Source organism: Octodon degus, unplaced genomic scaffold (genome assembly GCF_000260255.1).
Source record: "Octodon degus isolate 3935 unplaced genomic scaffold, OctDeg1.0 scaffold00164, whole genome shotgun sequence".
Lineage (NCBI taxonomy): Eukaryota > Metazoa > Chordata > Mammalia > Rodentia > Octodontidae > Octodon > Octodon degus.
In genome coordinates this window covers 4,452,393-4,470,662 of record NW_004524740.1, presented here as the reverse complement: position 1 = coordinate 4,470,662, position 18,270 = coordinate 4,452,393, and the positions used below count along the sequence as shown (strand labels likewise).

The window sequence follows — 18,270 nt, the reverse complement described above, 5'->3', positions numbered from 1 at the left end:
CCACTGAAATAAGCAGCAGACTTCGAAAACAGGTGCTTTTTGGCAGCTATGCTCATTGAGGTTTTTGTTTTGTTTTGCTCTGAGATACTGGGGATCCGCTTACCAGGCGTGAGCAAGCAAGGGCCTGAGCTCAATCTCTTGTTCCGCATAAAAAAAAAAAAAAAAAAAAAAAAAGAGATACTGCGGATTGACTCCAACCAAGTGGAGTCACATCCCCAGCCCTTTTAAATTTTTTACAATTTTGAGACAAGATCACTAAAATTACCCAGGCTGGGCTTGAATCTGTAATCCTCCTGCCTCTGCCCCCTATACTTCTGGGATAGCAACTGTGGACCACTGTCCTGGTTCACTGAGATCTTTGATTGCAAAATCCAATTGAGGTTGGTTTAGGTACTTTTAAAAGTATTAGGGTTAGAACTCAAAGCATCCTGCAGTTAGGCAAGTGCTCTACCGCCGAGCTACAGCCCCAGCCCTAGGCACCTTTACTCATTCTTTCTTTCTTATTTGTTTGCTTATTTGTTTATTTATTTATTTGAGTAGTCTAGGCTGTCCTTAAACTTACTATGTAGCCTAAATTGGACTGCAGCTCATGGCAGTCCTCCTACCTCAGCCTCTGGAGTGCTGTGATCACAGGCTTGTGCCACTAGACGTGACCCTCAGTATGTTTCTTTAGTGAAAAGATTCCTAATGATATGACATGAATAAAATATTAAAAAGATTCAATTGAGCATGAGCCAGGTGTGGTGGTGCACACCCGTAATCCCAGCACTCGGGAGGCTAAGGCAGGAGGATTGCTGCAAGTTCAAGTCCAGCCTGGACTACAAAGTTAGTTCAAGGCCAGCCTGAACTGCATAGTGAGACTCTGTCTCAAAAAATAAAATAAATAAAATAAAATGAGTATGATAATACACTAAAAAAGGGGGGGGGAGATTATCTGAGAGTCACTGAGTCAATGCAATGGAATGAATTATTACATAAAACTAATAATTTAGCCTAAAGATGTATATATTAGGATTCTTGATACAGGTAACAGAAACCAACCTGAAGCAATTTAAAGTCAAAGAGGGACTTATTACATATTATTAAGGGTTATCTCAGGGAGGGAGATGGCCAGGCTTCAGCAAGTGGCACTAGGTGGAAGGAAACTTTCTTTGGTTCCCTTGGGTTTGCTTTTTTTGCCCCGGTTGATTTTTCTCCTCGTAGACCACACTTGATGAGTTCTTTTGTTTCTGTTGTTGTGCCTTTCTGGTGTGTGTTACATTTGAGGAACATAGATTTACTTCTAGAGTTTGTGATCAACTCATGATCCACTGGAATTACATACGGGTCTGAGTACTGCTGGGATTATGGGTGTGAGTGCTCCACTTGCCCTGGGGCAGATAATTTGCATTGTAATGTAAGGAGGGAAGAGAAGCTAGCTGCTTGAGCTGCTGCTACCCCTCCCTTCACTCTCTTGCTCTTTGCCGCCTCCATGTAAGGTTACTCTCTGCCTTGTGCTGCTCTGCCTTGGAGCCAGCTTAGTATGGACTGAAACCTCCAGTAACTGAGCTAAATAAACCTTTCCTTTCTTCATTTTGGGTGTCAGGTATTTTGTCCCAGCAACGAGAGAAGAGTAAATGAGACAACAGGTCTGTGTTGAGAATCAAGAGCAAAGAGGCCAGCAGAATGATGTACTACATTGTGAATTTGGCTAGAAAGAATGCTCCAGAAAGGATGCTGTGGATGCCAAAGGCAGAGCTGGGGAGATCTTGATTGGTGAGAAGGAATAGGAGAACACAAAAGATGGCCTGAGGGCTTCACAAGAAACAGCAGGCCTCCACCCTTACCAGCTTCAAAATTGCAAAACTGAAAGACTTTGCTCTGAGAAGAAAGCCACAGAGCACCATGTTCCCAAATGGAAGCAACTGCAGCATGTTCCAGAGTGGTGGAAACATTGAGAATTTGTTCCTTGGAATTGGATTCAGAATGCTTGGCAGTCCAGGCCTTCGACCCCTGCAGCCAACAGAGAGGGAAACCTGGTTTACTGACAGCAGACCTGGCATCATCCAGGTGGCACTGGTTTTAGGTGTCTGCAAAATCCAAGAGTTGTGGGGTTAAGAAAGCTTGCACCTCAATTTCAGAAGGCCTGGGAGGCCAGGCAGTGTGCCCCTGAGAGGGCAGTGTGTGAAGCTGTGAGTGTGAAGCCAAAGGTACAGTGGAGACCCCAGAAGTTCTGAGGAGCCAGAAATGTGGGCTGTCTAAGGAAAGCTGCGAGGAGAGAGCAGAGCAAGCCCAAGAGAGGAGCTGTGGCAGCTGTGATCATCAGAAGTGCGACAGGGTGACACCATCCAAGCCCTTCAGAGGTCACATCTTGTCAGATTGCCTCAGATGCTGCACATGAAACTATGGGACTTAATGTTTTCCCTGCTGGGTTTTGGACATGCTTTGGTCCCATTCCTTTGTATCCTCTTGTTTGTGACTTTTGGAATGGAAATGTTGAGCTTGTGCCATTGAATGTTGGAAGCATTTACCTTTCTTTTCATTTGTACAAGGGCTCACAGCTAAGCGTTTACCTTAAATCTCAGAGCAGAGTTGGGCATTGGATTTCTCCGCAATGGTGCATCTGTTAAGATCTTGGTAACTATTGGAGATGGAATGAAAGCCTTTTGCACAAGGGGATGTGTGCAAATACTGTGGGAAGGATGCCAGGGAAGAATGTCATGATTTGTGACTGGATGTCCCCTTAAAGCCTCATGCAGTCCTGAGGGCCAAGATTTTTCAAAGATAGCCTGAACCTAGAGTGTGAGACTGATTCATCATGCAGTGCTGGGATTAAGGGTGCTGGGATGAAGCCTGGGTGATTACTGGACCACTCCACTGATGGGATTGGTGTCACCATAATCCCAGCAGTCTGGATAAGAAAGGTAAGATAGGGGTTTGTTTCCTGCTTTTGCTTTTGCTTGTTGCTTTTGCTGTCTTCCACAGCCGTGAATGGCTGCCCCTCTGCCATGTGCCACCCGGCCTTCAAGCTAGAAGACTGAGACCTCTACAAACTGTGAACCAAATAAACCTTTCCTTCTTTATAAAAGAAAAAAGCAAGCCAAAAAAACCTAAAGTTTGATAGGCAATATATAGGAGACCAGGTGTTATGGCTTGTGTCTAAATGTCTCCCTAAATCCTTATGCAGTCATAGGCGGGGCTTTGTCAAAGGTGGCTGGATCTTAAGTGTATGGTGCCGGGATTAAGGCAGGGTGGTTACTAAATCAGGGTGGTTTGGCATCACCATAATCCCAGTATTCTTCATTAGATAAAAGGATTAAAAAAATGACAGTAGGGTCCCTTGCTTGTTTTGCTACCTTCTACTATGCCATGAACTGCTTCTCTTCTGTGATGTCCCTTGCCTTGGAGCCAGCCAGCTATTGACTGAGACCTCTAAAAACTGAGAGCTAAATAAATCTTTCCCATTTTACTTTGGGCATTGGGTATTTTGTTGCAGCAATGAGAAAAGTGACTAAGGTACCAGACATATTAGTCAATACAGACCAGGGAAGCATTTTGAGAGCTTATCTTAAAATTATTTATCTTACAATCCTTCCCACTTGCCTAGAAAATTATATATTTAACTTCAAATTATAGAATAAAATCAGAAGAATAAAAATTATATGGAAACAAATTCAGTCATTTCTTCTACTTTTAACTTTTTGGTACTGGGAATCGGACACAAGAACTTGGTACTGAGCTACAGTCATTTTTAGTTTTTATTCTGAGACAAGTTCTCCCTGAATTGCTAAATTTCCCAGGCTGGGTTTGAACTTGCAATCCTCCAGCCTCAGCTTCCCAGAGTACTTGGGATTATAGATGTGTTCCTCCATGCCCAGTTTTTTCCAGCTCTAATGTATTAAAACAAATGAACACTAAGCTGGTTTAGTTCTATGAAAACAAATTAATCTTCCTTTTTATGAAGGCAAAATTGCACATGTATGTTTATACATATAGCATCCCCTTATTACTGTAGTAGAAATCCCCACTACCCTGCCAGTATACTTCAGTTTGTCAGTTTCCCAGGTGATAATAGTTCCTGCTCCAAATCCGTTTCTCCTATCTCTTAGAAATGACCGGTCACTGTACCGCGTAGCTGGTCACTATGATGCACATTGAATAAACCAATCCCTAATGGACCAGCCATTCTGCCTCTGTACTTCCTGCTTGCTTATCCAATATAAGCCCTAGACCACCAGAAATCGAGGCCTGGTATTCTGAGAATGATCCCAACCAGTGTCCATCGATGTAAATAAACCTGCATCCAAATCCTGGGAGTTCTTTCATTGTTTCTCTTTGCTACTGCATCACCACATATCTTCTTAGTCTAATGTACTAAAAAGTTGTGAGATGCTGATATTTTTTAGTGAAATTCCTCAGTGAAGATCAAGTCTATGGATTTTGTCTAGGACAGAGAATATTCATCAAACACATACACACATAAAAGTCAATGTTGGTGGCAGCTAGCTACTCCAATTTAAGAATGTTTCAGTGATAATTACAAACTACTATAGTATAAGGTGAATATAGAGAACAGGATAAGTCACTTTCTATTGCTCCAGCAATTTTAAATTTATTATAAGGACTGAAAACTAACACAGTGTCATTTCAAAGTGTTCTTCCTCTTACTATTATGTGAACATACCTAACAATGTTGATTTTGCTTTCTAATTGTTCATTAGTGATTTTGGTTTGGGTACTTTCCAAACATTCTGAAAATCATTTAAATAGAAGTAAATATATTTGCATAAAATTTACTAAAAAGAGCAACTAGAACTTGATTAACATGTAAATTTAGTCCAGCACAAACACATCCACGTAAATTTTATCAAGTAAATGTCTTGCTATAATAGAAACCCAGGTGTATTTAATTATTTGAAAATTGAGCTAGCTGGCTAGTAAAATTACTGAGATGAGAAAGTGAATTTATTTTTTTTTTAGTCTTTATTTTTATTAGTACATATTGGCAGCATATTTTATAACCCTAATGCCAAGACAAAAAAAATTAAGATACCAATTTTTTTTCATCAGTTACCTACTTACATTACCACTAATTACCTACATGACTTTGGATGAAACTAGTTTTTTCCAATATAGTTTTCCTGGAAATATTTCTTTTTTTTTTTTTTTTTTGGTGGAACCAGGGATTGAACTCAGGCCCTTGCGCTTGCCAGGGAAGCGCTTATTCCACTGAGCCATCTCCCCAGCCCTGGAAATATTTCTTACGTAGAATTTTGTTCTGTCTGGAATGTGAAGTTGAAAATATTCATCTAAGTGATATGAGCATCACAATTCTTATTAAAACCGTGGGAATAAATTGTTCGATGTGGAGAGAACATAAAAGAATTTAAGAGCCCTGGCCAGGACTCCATCAGTGTCTTCCCTGACTTACCCAGAAGGCCTTTCTGAGATTCACTACAAAGATTGGCAGTTAAATTCTCCTTCCTGATTATATTAATTAACCATAATTTGAAAGGATCAACCATCGATTTTCTTTTTTCTTTCTTTTCTTTTTTTTGCGGGGAGGGGTCTACAGGGTGTTCAGGTTCTCACTTCTAGATCGGACTCGGACTCGTAGTGGTCTGCCTGTTTACAGCCTCCCAAGAGCTGGGATTATAGGCGTGCGCCACCATGCCCAGTCTCCATTGATTTTCATATAGACCTGATCAGAACCCAATAAAAAAATCAATTTATTTTGATTGATTATTTATCAATTTATTTTACTTTTCTCCCTGGCAATTTATTTTACTTTTCTTATGCAGCATGTGGCGTATGCAAAAGAATACTGGATTAATCCCTGTGACTACAGCCAGCCCAGGTGTGGAGACACGTGGTCTGGCGATACCTGCTTGCCTACATGGTCATTTAAATGTGTCAATTTATTATTTTCATAAAAAGCACTGAGGCAAAACTAATTAGATGCAATAGACCCATTTTAGTCACATAGATATAAAAACATCTTTTTTTTCCCCCAGGATCCATAACTGCACACTTGTTACCCATACTAGAGTATCTGCAATCTGGGACAACACATTTAGCTACATGCTCTCTTGGAAATCCTGCAAGTGACTGTATGTCATAGATACCACTATTGTGGCCATGTTACAATTCAGAAACACAGCTTGGGAGGTTAACAATCTTTTGAGAGCTCACTGAAGCTGAAAAGAGTGCCGTGTTAATTTGAAACAATCCAACGAGTACCTGTGAGCTGCCTCCCAGTCTGAGAATTGGAACATTAATTTTGCCTTTGTAGCGTGTTTCTCACTGTCCTATCCTTCTGTACCTCCTCTCAAGAGATTACCACTGCACTACATTTTATACGTATCTCTTGCTTCTTTATTCTTGCTTTTTAAAAGTCATTTAGGCCAAATAGCTCAGCGGATTAAAGCGTCTGCAAGCAGGAGCAGGGGCCAGGGTTTTGACCCCCAGGCCTGCCGTGTGGGTCCCTCCCCTGGGGTGTGCTGTGATGGCAATTGAGACAGTGTGGTGACATGCGCCTGTAATCCCAGCTCTTGGGAGGCTGTAAACAGACAGATCACTGCGAGTCCCATCTAGTAGTGAGTCCCTGAACACCCTGTAGACCCTTCCCTAAAATACAAAAAAAAAAAGAAAAGTCATTTAATCACATATGCATGTATTTTTAAGCAATATACCGTATTCATTTGTGAATGCTATAAAACTTGTATTCTATAGTTTTCTGTGAACCCTTTTTTCACTATTACATGAATTATACAATACATATATGTTGCAAACACTCCAGATCACATGTTTTATATGGTACATATATATGTTACTAACAATTTATTCATTTTGTTGTGTATGGCTGAAACAGTTTTAGTACTTGCTTTTTCCATTGGGGTCTTGTGCTACAATATGTTACTGGGCATCTAGCTGAACTTTTGCTCCTAGCAAGAGTTTTCTTTAATTTTTTTCCTGCCTCAGGTTTATTTGTACAAAGAGCACAGGAGGACACCAGCCCCCTACAGATGGCACCCCAGGGGTCACATCAGTCCTGTTTTTACTTCAGCAGATAAGAGGCTTTTACTGTGGAGCCTTCACAGGGGCCTGGACAACTTTGGGAGCCAGGGCTGAAGCAGAAGCTGGAGCCTGGGCCTTGGCTGGAGCAGGAGCTGGAGCCTCAGCCTTGGCTGGAACCTGGGCATTTGGCTGGCAAGGCCTGCGACCCTTGGCAATGCGGGCACAGATATGCTTCCCAAGCTTGGGGTGGGCACCATAGGCAAGTTGAGTGAGCCTGTGGTTTACTTCCTTTGGGATGATCTTGGGCTTGACCTTCTTGGGCGTGACAAGGGCTTTGATAGCCTCGGCGTGTGCACTCATGTCCTTGGCATTGTTTGCTTGCATCTTCTTGAAGCACTTCTTATTGTGCTTCTGGGAAAAATGCATGTTCCTAAGGAACTTGGGATCTACCCCCTTCAGAGATTTGTATCTTTGTGACTGAGGTTTCTTGATGCCATTTCTGTGCCATTTTTGGGACTGGTTGTGCATTGTGTGGTTCCTGGACTTGGCCATAACTGCACTGTAAACTGCGGCTGCCAAGTACCTGGAACCAGAAACCCTCCTAGCAAGAGTTTTCTTACTGTAAAAAAAAATAATAATAATAGAGACAAGGGATGTAGCTGAGTGGCATAATTCCTGCCTGGCAAGTGCAAGGTCCTGAGTTCGATTCCCAGTACAAAAAGAAAAGACCTGCAGAAGAAATAACAGTACCACATAGGGTTGCACGGAGTGCTGATAACCTATGCTCAATGTACTTTTTTTAAAAACCTGTTTATTGTTTGTTCTCTGTAAGTATTCCTTCCCTAGAACTTTTTGTTTGTTTTCGTTGGTGCTAGAATCACACCCAGGGCTTCACACTGATTGGCAAGCACTGCACCCCTGAGCCACGTCCTTAGCTCTTTTCTGGGACTTTATTTCTGGTGTTGGTGCAATTTCATTTTCTTTCATCATGCTTGATCTAGGATGGCTTTTGTCATCTGTGAGTTCACCTTTCATCAGTTTAGGAAAATTGTTGGCATTCTGTTTTCCAGTACTGCCTTTCTGTCTCCTTCTGGAACTCTGATTGCCTTATATTACTGACTCTTCTGCCTTGCATGTCCTTTATCTTTTCTTCTGTATCTTTCATCTCCTCAGATACATCACCCACATCACTAGTCCTGTCTTCGATTGTTTTTTTGGTTCATTTTCTTTTTACATATCCTAATTTCAAAATCTGTATGTGTCTACTCTATAGTTATTGGGTCTAAAAGTTCTATTTTAAATTTTATTTTTATTCTACTTGTTGAGACATGGTCTTGCTCTGTAGCCCAGGCTGGTCTAGAACTCTCCTGCCTCAGCCTCAGCTTCCTTAATTTTGGGATTATAGTGGACATCACAAACTTGGCTTCTAATTCAGTTCCTTTAGCTAATCTTTCTGGTCATTTTAACAATCTTTTTTTCCCTTCTATTTGATTACACATTTATTTTTAAAAAATGGTTCACAAAAGATTATTTAATAATCTGCGTATGACAATTCCAATGTTAATTCCTCACTCTCATAGATACAAATTTATTGTTTGTTGTTTTATGTATTGTAGCTAATGATGCTTGTATTGGATTTTTTTAATTTCAAACTCATTTGTTACTTAATTTGTGGTAATCCCAAGGACCTCCACCAAAGACTGCTTTCCTCTGAGAGTGCTTGCACTTGATTCTGCGGGAACTCTGAGACAGTGTGGATAGGGGCTCCCTTCAAGAACCTTCTGGGGGCTCGCAGGTGGACCCCCCACCCCACTGTGCAGCAGACCTGCCAGCGCAGTCCCCTTGGTCCAGGACCACACTGGCCTCTCCCACCACAACTCTACCTTTTGTGCTTGCGCAGTGCTTCCTGTTCTTGTTGAGCTCATTTGTTTTTCTTTTTGAGCCTTTTCATGATATTCCAACAGCAGTTTAAAATATGCTTTAGCTGTGATTCAAACCAGGAGCTGATCATATCACGACTAATGAGCCCTTTAGCTTTCTAGGCTGCCAGAAGTATATGTCCACATGATATTTCTAATTGAGTAACAAATTCGTGAAGGAGTTTCCTTCAGTATACTACTAAGCTTCTCTTTTCCTAACATCCTTGCCTCAAAATTCCAGTTTTGTGCAGAAGGAACACTCCACTAGATGTCGGAGATGTGCATTATTGTCCGTGTGGCCCTAGGAAAATGTCTCACCCCTGGTAAATAACATTTCTTTTTCTGTTTCTTCCACTATAGAATGGGGCTATAATTACCACCATACCACCCATACATGATTTTTCAGCTAAGCAGAATAACTATACTGAAAAACTTGAAAAATAGTAGAGAGAAATGAAATTTAATAACAGTTTCTGGGTATGGTGGCACACTGGTGTCATCCCAGCCCTCGGGAGGCTGAGGCAGGAGGAGTACTGTGGGTTCAAGGCCAGCCTGAACCGCATAGCAAGACCCTGTCTCACCCCGCCCCCAGATTTAATAACAATTATAGTAACTAGCATCTACTGAGCACTTATTACATTTGGGAGCTGGCCAGGCTTCTTGCAAGCATTGCCTCCCGGTTCCTCCACCAACCCCATAAGCACTGACACAAAGTACAAGAATGGTATATGGTGAGTGTTCAAGTTTTTTTAAAGTTTCAGTAAAACATACATTGTCATTGATCCCCTTCAAAATGTTTCCCCTTCTAACACACATCCCATCATCCTTGTCACTTTCTGAAGAAGTTTTAGAAGTCCTCTTCTGTGAGTATCTTTATGAAGTATGATAAAAAAAAAAAATACAGTAGGGGGGAAAAAGGATTAAAGCGCGAAAAAAATACCGTGAATGTTGCTGCCGGGTGCCATCCAGAGGCGTGGGAGGAGCACAAAAACATTACAACGTGTCCTCGTCCAGCTACTCGCTGATCTGGCTCTTCCCCCAAGTCAAACTGATCATGAAAGGTAAACACACTGAGTGGATTCAGGACGGAGCTGGCCAGGACAGTACAGCTAAACCCTCATAAAAGAGGACTGCCAGAACTGCTCCAGAAAGTAGCAAGGACGATGGGATAAGTGTGTTCAAAGTGGGGAGTTGGGGTGTATTTTGAAGAAGACTAATGACAGTATATCTTTTTTTCTTTCAGTACTGGGGATCAAACTTGGGACCTTGCGCTTTGCCAGGCAGGCTCTTAGACCACTGAGCTATCTCCCCAGCCCCAGTGTATCTTTTACTGTAATAAATTGTTTAAAATGTGAACAATTAAAGGGCCGGCCAAATAGCTCAGCAGATTAAAGCACTTGCAAGCAGGCACAGGGGCCAGGGGTTTGATCCCCTGGCCTGCTGTGCTAGCCCCACCCCCAGGGTGTGCTGATCCTAGCTCTTGGGAGGCTGTAAACAGGCAGATCAGTAGGAGTGTGACCTAGTAGTGGGACCCTGAACACCTTGTAGACCCTTCCCTAAGATACAAAAAAAAAAGTAAGCAATCAGCGTATTTTTGCATTCACACCCTGCATTCCAATTTAACAGCTGAGGAAACTGAAGCTGAGAAAGATCAAAGGTGTAAGAGCAAGGCATGACTATTTAGGATTTTCTTATTTTCATTAGGATACAATGTTCAGTGTAGTCATTACTACGAAGGGCAGAGGATTCCTCAAGGTGAGTCAAGAACTCCGAGGCCTCAGCCAGCTGGATGCTTTTCCTCTAGTAATGAGGAATATTCCACACGGATACACACACACACGCCCGGGGTGCTTGCTGTGCCCCAGCCTCCACCCTGAAGCAGCGGTGCGCTTTTGACAAAAGCATCTTCAGCCGTGAAGACACCGTGGCAATTCGTACAGCTGTGTAATCGGAGCTACTAAAAGGCGAGTTAATGTATTATTCTACTCACAGAACAGCAGTTTGATTCCTATGACTTCTGGGCACATCTGTTTGGGATATAAATCCTAAGCAGACTGCGTAGTCGCTTTCTAAATCTTCAAAATGCTTTACTAAGCAAAGTCTTCAGTGTGGTTAAGGGAAGAAAAAAAATTAATAGACTCCCCAGTGAGTGGGGTAGTCTAGCTTGTTGCAAACTGTTTAAGGCAGGTGCGGGGGGCCTAGGGACTGGGAGAAGGTGCACTTGGTGGTAGAGGATGGCACATGTGCCCACAGGCACCAGAAGGTGAACTCTCTTGCCAACCTCAGGTAATTAGCCAGGGTCTTTGGGGACTGGGTTGCCCATGTTTACAGCATGTTTAATTTTTCTTGCTGGAAAGAGTTCAAATTACATTTAAGTGGGCCACACCCATGGCCCTTTCTGGTACAATCCCTAGATGCTCACCCTCCTGAGCAGGAGGCAGTGGGCCACACGACCATGACCGCAGCAAACCGACACGTGGTCTGAGGGAGGCGGCTGGCAACTGTACCCAGAAACCTCAGTCTCAGGTAGTTCAGTTTAAAAATACAAGCAAAAGTCAAGTCTTCTCTAGAGAATTTGCAATAAGAAGCACAAAGGGAAGTTTCGCTTTGGGGCTATTGTGAAACCGAAATGCTGTAGGGACACTGGAACTAGAGTGGCCGTTTTCAGAGCCAGGTGCAGTTGAGTGAGGCAAACGGGGCTCTAGGGGACGGCGAGTGCTGACTCACTGAGTGGTCGGCAGGCCCTGAGAGAGCTGGGCAGTGACTGTTCCCTCTGCTGCTGCTGCAGCTCCAACTCTGCTGCAGGCTTTGGGGGCCAGTTCACCCAGATATATAGATATAAATATATAGGTATACATTTGCTAGTAATTTGACTTTTTTTCTAAAACAGGGTCTCGCTCAGTAGCTCAAGCTGGCCTCAAATTCTTTGTGCAGCCCAAGATGGCCTCATACTAGGAATCCTCCCGCCTCAGCTTCCCAAGAGATGGGATTACAGGTGTACTACCGTGCCCAGCTGAGCCTCTGATTCTTGCAATCAAGTAACACAGTCTGAGGGAGACAGGGCATCAGTGTTGTGTCTCATGCTGCTCTAGGTTAATATCTAGGCTTTCTGCCAAGCGCCCTGGTGAGCTCTGTTTCAGAAGGGCTCCTGCACTGGAAATGGACCGGAAGGGGAGTTTATTAGGAAGGCTCAGAGAAAAGCCACAAGACAGGATACTTCCAGCCCTCAAGAACAACTGGGACTAAGGACTCAGCCCTGTTAAGACTCTGGCTCTGGCTCTTGTCTCTGTTCCGCTCTCTTTTTCTTCTTACTGCAGACTGATTTCCTCGGAGTGAGAAGGAACGTGGTCTCTACTGGCTTCCCAGTGTTTCCCAGAGACTGTGCGATTTGGTGAACAGGAAGCAGGCACGGTCCTAACTCAAGTGGGCTGGTTTTGGATCCAAAGTTTACCACAAACTTGCTGGGAGAGCTTGACCTTTAAACTTCACCTTGACATCTACATAACTCCTCTGTGAGATGGAGATTAAAAATAGGCTCCTACTTGCAGCGTTGTTGTGAAGATTATATGTGATAATATATGGAAAGCGTTTAGCTCAGCATCTGGCTCTCAGTCAGGTTAGTACTTATTATTTCTCTGCCAAATGCAAATCCAGAAAAGATTCCCCCTTTAAGAATGTAGATCTCAGCCTATTTTGATCTTTGGAAGATAAAGGAAGGCAGGGCTGGGTCTCTGTGGCTTTCTCCAGCCGCAAATTGCAGGTGTTGAATTAGAAGGGACCGAGGCTGAAGTCAGGCTTCACTCCGAGGCTTCAGCTGCTGTCAGCTTTCTCTGGAGGGTGCTGCTAGGCCTGAGGACACCACAGCAAGACCTGAGCTGGTACGCAGGGCCGGCCAACACGGTGAGCCTTGGCTGGCCACGGGAGGGTGCCAGATCCTTCTCAACTGGCCCAGGAGACAGACAGGAAAAAAAAGGTCCAGGAAGGAGTATGTACTTCCCTGGCTGCTCAGGACTGCCATGCCAGGTAGGGGGTCTAGAGACCAGCACAACCCTGGAGACCTGGCACAGGGCTCCAGGAAAGCTCAGCGCCTCAGGAAAGCTCCACCCGGGCTCTGTCTGGGTTGAGATGTCAAACTCCCAGGTCTGAAGGAGAACAGACCGTTGAGACATCGAGGCAAGGGCACTGAGGGGAGTGGGGAGCTGAGGGCGGGATCTGTCCTGAAGAACCTCCACTGAAGTCATGTAAGCTCAACAGAACAAGATAAAAGGTGGATTCTAGAGACAGAGGTTGCAGGTAAAGGTAGGCAATATTGGGGCCCTTGAAGGTGCTTCTGTTTTGCAGGGTGTACTTGGGGAGCACACTGCCAGAATTCAGATTAAACTGTGAAATTATTTCAGTCCTAATGACAATTGTATTGATTATGAATTCCATCATGCACCAAGATAAGAGCTATGAAAGTACAAAGCTATTCACTGTACAATTATCTAATATGTAAGAAGTTTGTTGGTTATTATCTGAACTGCAGTTCTTTGTACCCTACATTACAGTATAAAGCTATAGAAAAAAGCGCTGCTATTCTGGACTTTACCATTTGTTTTGTTTTGTTTTGAGACAGGCTCTCACTATGTAGCCCAGCCTGGCCTCGAACACAGAGAAATCCTCCTGCCTCAGCCTTCCCTAGTGCTGGGATTACAGGGGTATACCATCACACCAAGCAACAAAATTATTTTCAATGACTATATATGGGAGCCATAAATTTCATTTGAATTTACAACAAATTAAAGCTTCTCCGATTGTTGAATATTTAGGTGGTTTTCAGTTATTAATTTTACTATGGTAAATATGTTTCTGCTTAAAATTCTGTTTACGGTTTGGATTATTTCCTTAGGAGCTAGTCTTGAAAATAAAATTATGAGCTCAAAGAGCATAAGCATTTTAAGACTCCTGATACATTAGGTCAAATTGTTTTAAAAAAAATTTGGTCAAGCCAGGAGTGGAGCTGCGGTTGTAATTCCAACACTGGAAAGGGAGGAGGATTGCTGAAAGTTTGAGGCCAGCCTGGGTGACACAGTCAGACCCTGTTTCAAAAAATAAAAATTTAAAACATTAAAAAGTTTAAGCATTCCTCCCTGCATTCTTACTGGCATTTTATATTACTATTTAAGGTCAGTGTTAATATCTTTGAAAATAATACTAATAAAATGACACTCATTAATATGTTTAGCTATTTATGTATCATCCGTTGCAAACTGTCTGCTCGGGACTTTTACCTACTTATTTAAATGTACAGTACTTTTTAATATTGATAGCTATTTGATACTATTGAGAACTATCTGTTTAGGACTTTTACCTATTTATCTAAATGCACCATAAAGTGCATTTAAAGTACATTCACCTTTTCTCATTTTAATGATTGGCATTGATTTTCATGATAATACCTTAGTAGAGGGAAGGCAATTCTTTTATGCAGTTGAATTCTGACATTGCATCTACTGACTAAATGATTACAAGGATCTTCCTTATCTAAGAGACAATCTAGGCATCCACTACATTTTCATCCGGTGTTCTCAGATTTCTACCTTCCTAAGATGTTGTGTGTACACATAACAACTCCTAGGGAAGAATGTAATCATTATGTACAGCAAAGGGGGACGAATAAATTTTTTTTTAAATTTTAAGTTAAAAAAAGAGATTGAGGGGCTGACGAGATAGCTCAGCGGTCTAAAGCACGTGCTTAGGCAAACTTAGGCAAGTGCACAGGGACTGTGGTTAGACCTCTGGCACCACATGCTGTGCCAGCCCCACCTCCAGGGTGGTCTGAGCTGGCCACTAAATAAATAAATAAATAAAAACAAAAGAAAAAAACAGATTGAATCTTCTATTTAATGCTTGAACTTAGCAGGATTGACTTTCAAGATATGGCAGGAGGTGGGATGCAGCATGCTCTTAGAGAAAGACAAGTCTCCCCACTGGGGGCTGGGGATTCTGCTCAGTAGAATAAGCACTTGCCTGGTAAGCACAAGGGCCTGAGTTCAATCTCTAGTTCCGCCAAAAAAAAAGTCTCCATGTCATCGTGCTCCAGGTCTCCCAGCCCAGCGCCTGGCTGGTGTGACTGCGCTGGTTGCTCATTCCAGGTGCCATACACACCAGCTGTTCTATTGCTTTTGTCATGGCCATCGGAGGATTTCCAAGAATAGAGATATTTCCTCTATGCCTTGCTGCTTTGAAATAGGGAACCCCCTTGGCCATCTCATTGCCTAATGAATAAAAGATGATAAAATCAGAACGCTCAGAGGGGCTCACATGATCCTATTTCAGCTACTGCAGGCCTTAGTGGCCCAAGTACATGACGACAGGGGACTGGAAACCTGGCGCTGGTGCCTCCAAAAACTTAACGATGCCTATGTTGGCTCAAGATTCCTTTTTATTATTATTATTATTATTATTTTATTTTTATTTTAGGGAAGAGTCTACAGAGTGTTCAGGTCTCACTACTAGATCGGACTCATAGCGATTCTCCTGTTTACAGCTTCCCAAGCGCTGGGATTACAGGTGTGAAGATTCCCATTCTTAAATCAGGTTGTTGAGCCAGGTGGGGGGGGGGGGGACACGACGGGGGGGGGACGACGACGACACATACCTGTATCCCCAGCACTGGGAAGGCTGAGGCAGGAGTATCATTGTAAGTTTGACGTCAGCCTGGGCTACACAGTGAGTTCGAAGCCAGCCTGAACTACATAGGGAAACGGGCTTACTGCAGCCAGGTCTCTGTCTTCTTCCCCTAGAGCACTGGGGCCACTCCTCACTGTTAAAGGCATCGGTTTAGAAAGCGTTACCTACTTCTATATTCGAGGGAAATCTTTTCTCCCGTTTAGGAAGGTTAATTTTGGTCCTGTGACAGCAAGACCTATAGGAATCCAGGAACCATTCCATGTCTTTGGCGAGGCTGGCTGTGTACCAAGGGAACCACGGATCTCCATTTCTGACGCAATTCTCATAGTTGGCCAGGAGGGGCGCTGTGGGTACCGATCAAGGAACCCGACTCCCTCCCATCGGACCGGAAGACAGTCCAGGTAGAGCACGCAAGATGCTGTTGGTCACGCAACTGAGGCACTGCACGGCACGAGGCAACGCCTTGCTGAGGCTTAGCGGTCTGTGCAATGGTCTTTCTTTCATTTTCCTTCTTGGAACAGATGATAAACATGGGTGGAGGACTCAGAAGCAGTTATTTTTCTGAGGCAGAATTCCTTATTCTTTAATACAAAAGGCCCTGAGACTGGAATGAAGGAGATGGAGAGGCAGATAAAACCACCACAAAGCCCAGCCCTCGGGAGGCTGAGGCTGGAGGATCACGGTGAGTCTGAGGCCAGTCTGAGCTACGTAGTGTGTTCGACGACAGCCTAGACTCTATAGCGGAACCTTCTCAAAAATGAATCGAAGACCTATCACAAAAGGAGGAGGTCAGTTAGACCTGTGGAGGTTCCCTGGCTCTGACAGGACTGCACGGGAAGAATCACCCATGACGCCAGAGCACCAGATTGTATTGGTGATGGTTCCCCTTCTGCCACAGAGAAGCTCCTCCATCCCGTATCTAAAAATACTTTCCTCTAAATTCCATTGTTCCTCTGGGACTCTAAGAACCAGATCATATGGGGCCGGGGAGATGGCTCAGTGTAATAAGCGCTTCCCTGGCAAGCGCAAGGGCCTGAGTTCAATCCCCGGTTCCGCAAGAAAAAGAAAAAGAATCAGATCATAAATAACAAGGGTTAAGGGAGATGCAAGCTCTAATGATGGCAGAAGTAGGGCAGAAGAGCAAGATGTAGTTGGGTGCTAGACCTCCAATGAGAGCCAGAAATGTAGTGTGACATTCATTTTAAATGTCCCTCATTAGTCCCCCCCAACACACCCTTGTTTGCTTGAGACGGGGTCTCATTATGTTGTGCAGGCAGGTGTTTATGCCACTGAGCTATCTCCCTAGCCCCTACATTATGTTGTTCAGGCTGGCCTCAAACTCACTCTGTAGGCCAGATTGGGCTTGCACACACAGTGATCCTCCTGCCTCAGCTTCTCGAGTGCTGGACTGCAGGTGTGTGTAACCAGGTCCAGCAAATGTTCCTAGTTTATATCCATGCTCCATTCCCCTCAAGTCAGCTGGGAGAGAGACCAGTAAAACCAGAGAAAGTTGCCTAAGGCCCTGGAATTCATCAATGTTGTCACCTGAATACTGAAGCTCACAACCTGAGCTCCACTAGGCTGTGAAACACCTCCTGCTGTGCCTGAGGCCCAGGCTGCCCACAGGACAAAGCCCAGCAGAGAGCATGGGGTGGGAGGGTGCGCCGAGGCCCGGACACCAACAAACGAGTGGCCTGCCCTTTCCCACACACGCGTAGCCACCTCAATGAGCAGCAAACAGGAAATGCCAACCAGTTGAGTTGAAACATATCTTACATTATTTGGCCAACTGTTTGGCTTAATTACGTGGATACATTTGTCTCTGTTGTTATATTTAAGCTGACACTAAATCTTAATTCGGTCCTTGTAAATGGTGACAAAGGAATGGCATTGCAATTTGCCTACTTTCCTAATAATCTTCCTGTTAATATAAATGAATATTTTTATTTCTCTAAATAAATGAGGCAAAACCATGGTTACCATTGAATACAACCATTGTATTTATTGTCATCAGAAGAACAAGCACAGTGCAGGACTAGGAATTGATGACTTTTCCCAAGGGAATGTTTATATTTGATTTATTATTTTGTTTTGAGACAGTGTCTTTTTTTTTTTTTTTTTTGATCCTGGGATTCGAACTCATGATCTTACATTTGCCAGGCTGATGCTGTGCTGCTGAGCTACATCCCCCACCCTTGACATAGGCTCTTGCTATATTGCCAGGCTAGTCTTCAACTGGGCTCAGCCATCCTTCTGCCTTGACCTCCCATGCGGCTGATATTATAGCATAAACCACCACACCCAGCTAATATTTATGTTAATCCTCCCACTTTCCAGCCACCTTTACCTTCTCAGGCGAAAGTTGAGCTCCTCGGATTTCCATGATATGAATTTTGATTTTTGTATGTAGGGATGCCATTTTGTATCTGTATCATGAGGAGATTTATGCTCTGAGTAACTTTACAAATCGTAACAGATTTGCCCTGATCTATCAACCTCCTGCCATCAAAATTTGGATAGTTAGAGAGTTTTTCAGTCAGACACAACAGAAATAGACTGGCTCTGGATAATCTGAGTAGAAAATAAGTGTTTTAGGAAGATGACAGAAAGCTGAAGAATCTGTGTGGGGAACAGACAGCAGGACAGCTCACAGGTTTAGGCAGGAGAAGTCCTAGAGGGTCTG

At 43.4% G+C, this 18,270-nt stretch overlaps 1 pseudogene; it reads right to left on the bottom strand.

The window, feature by feature from the left end:
- Window positions 1-7,059: 7,059 nt before the first annotated feature.
- Window positions 7,060-7,548, bottom strand: LOC101590666 (annotated as a pseudogene).
- Window positions 7,549-18,270: the final 10,722 nt, after the last annotated feature.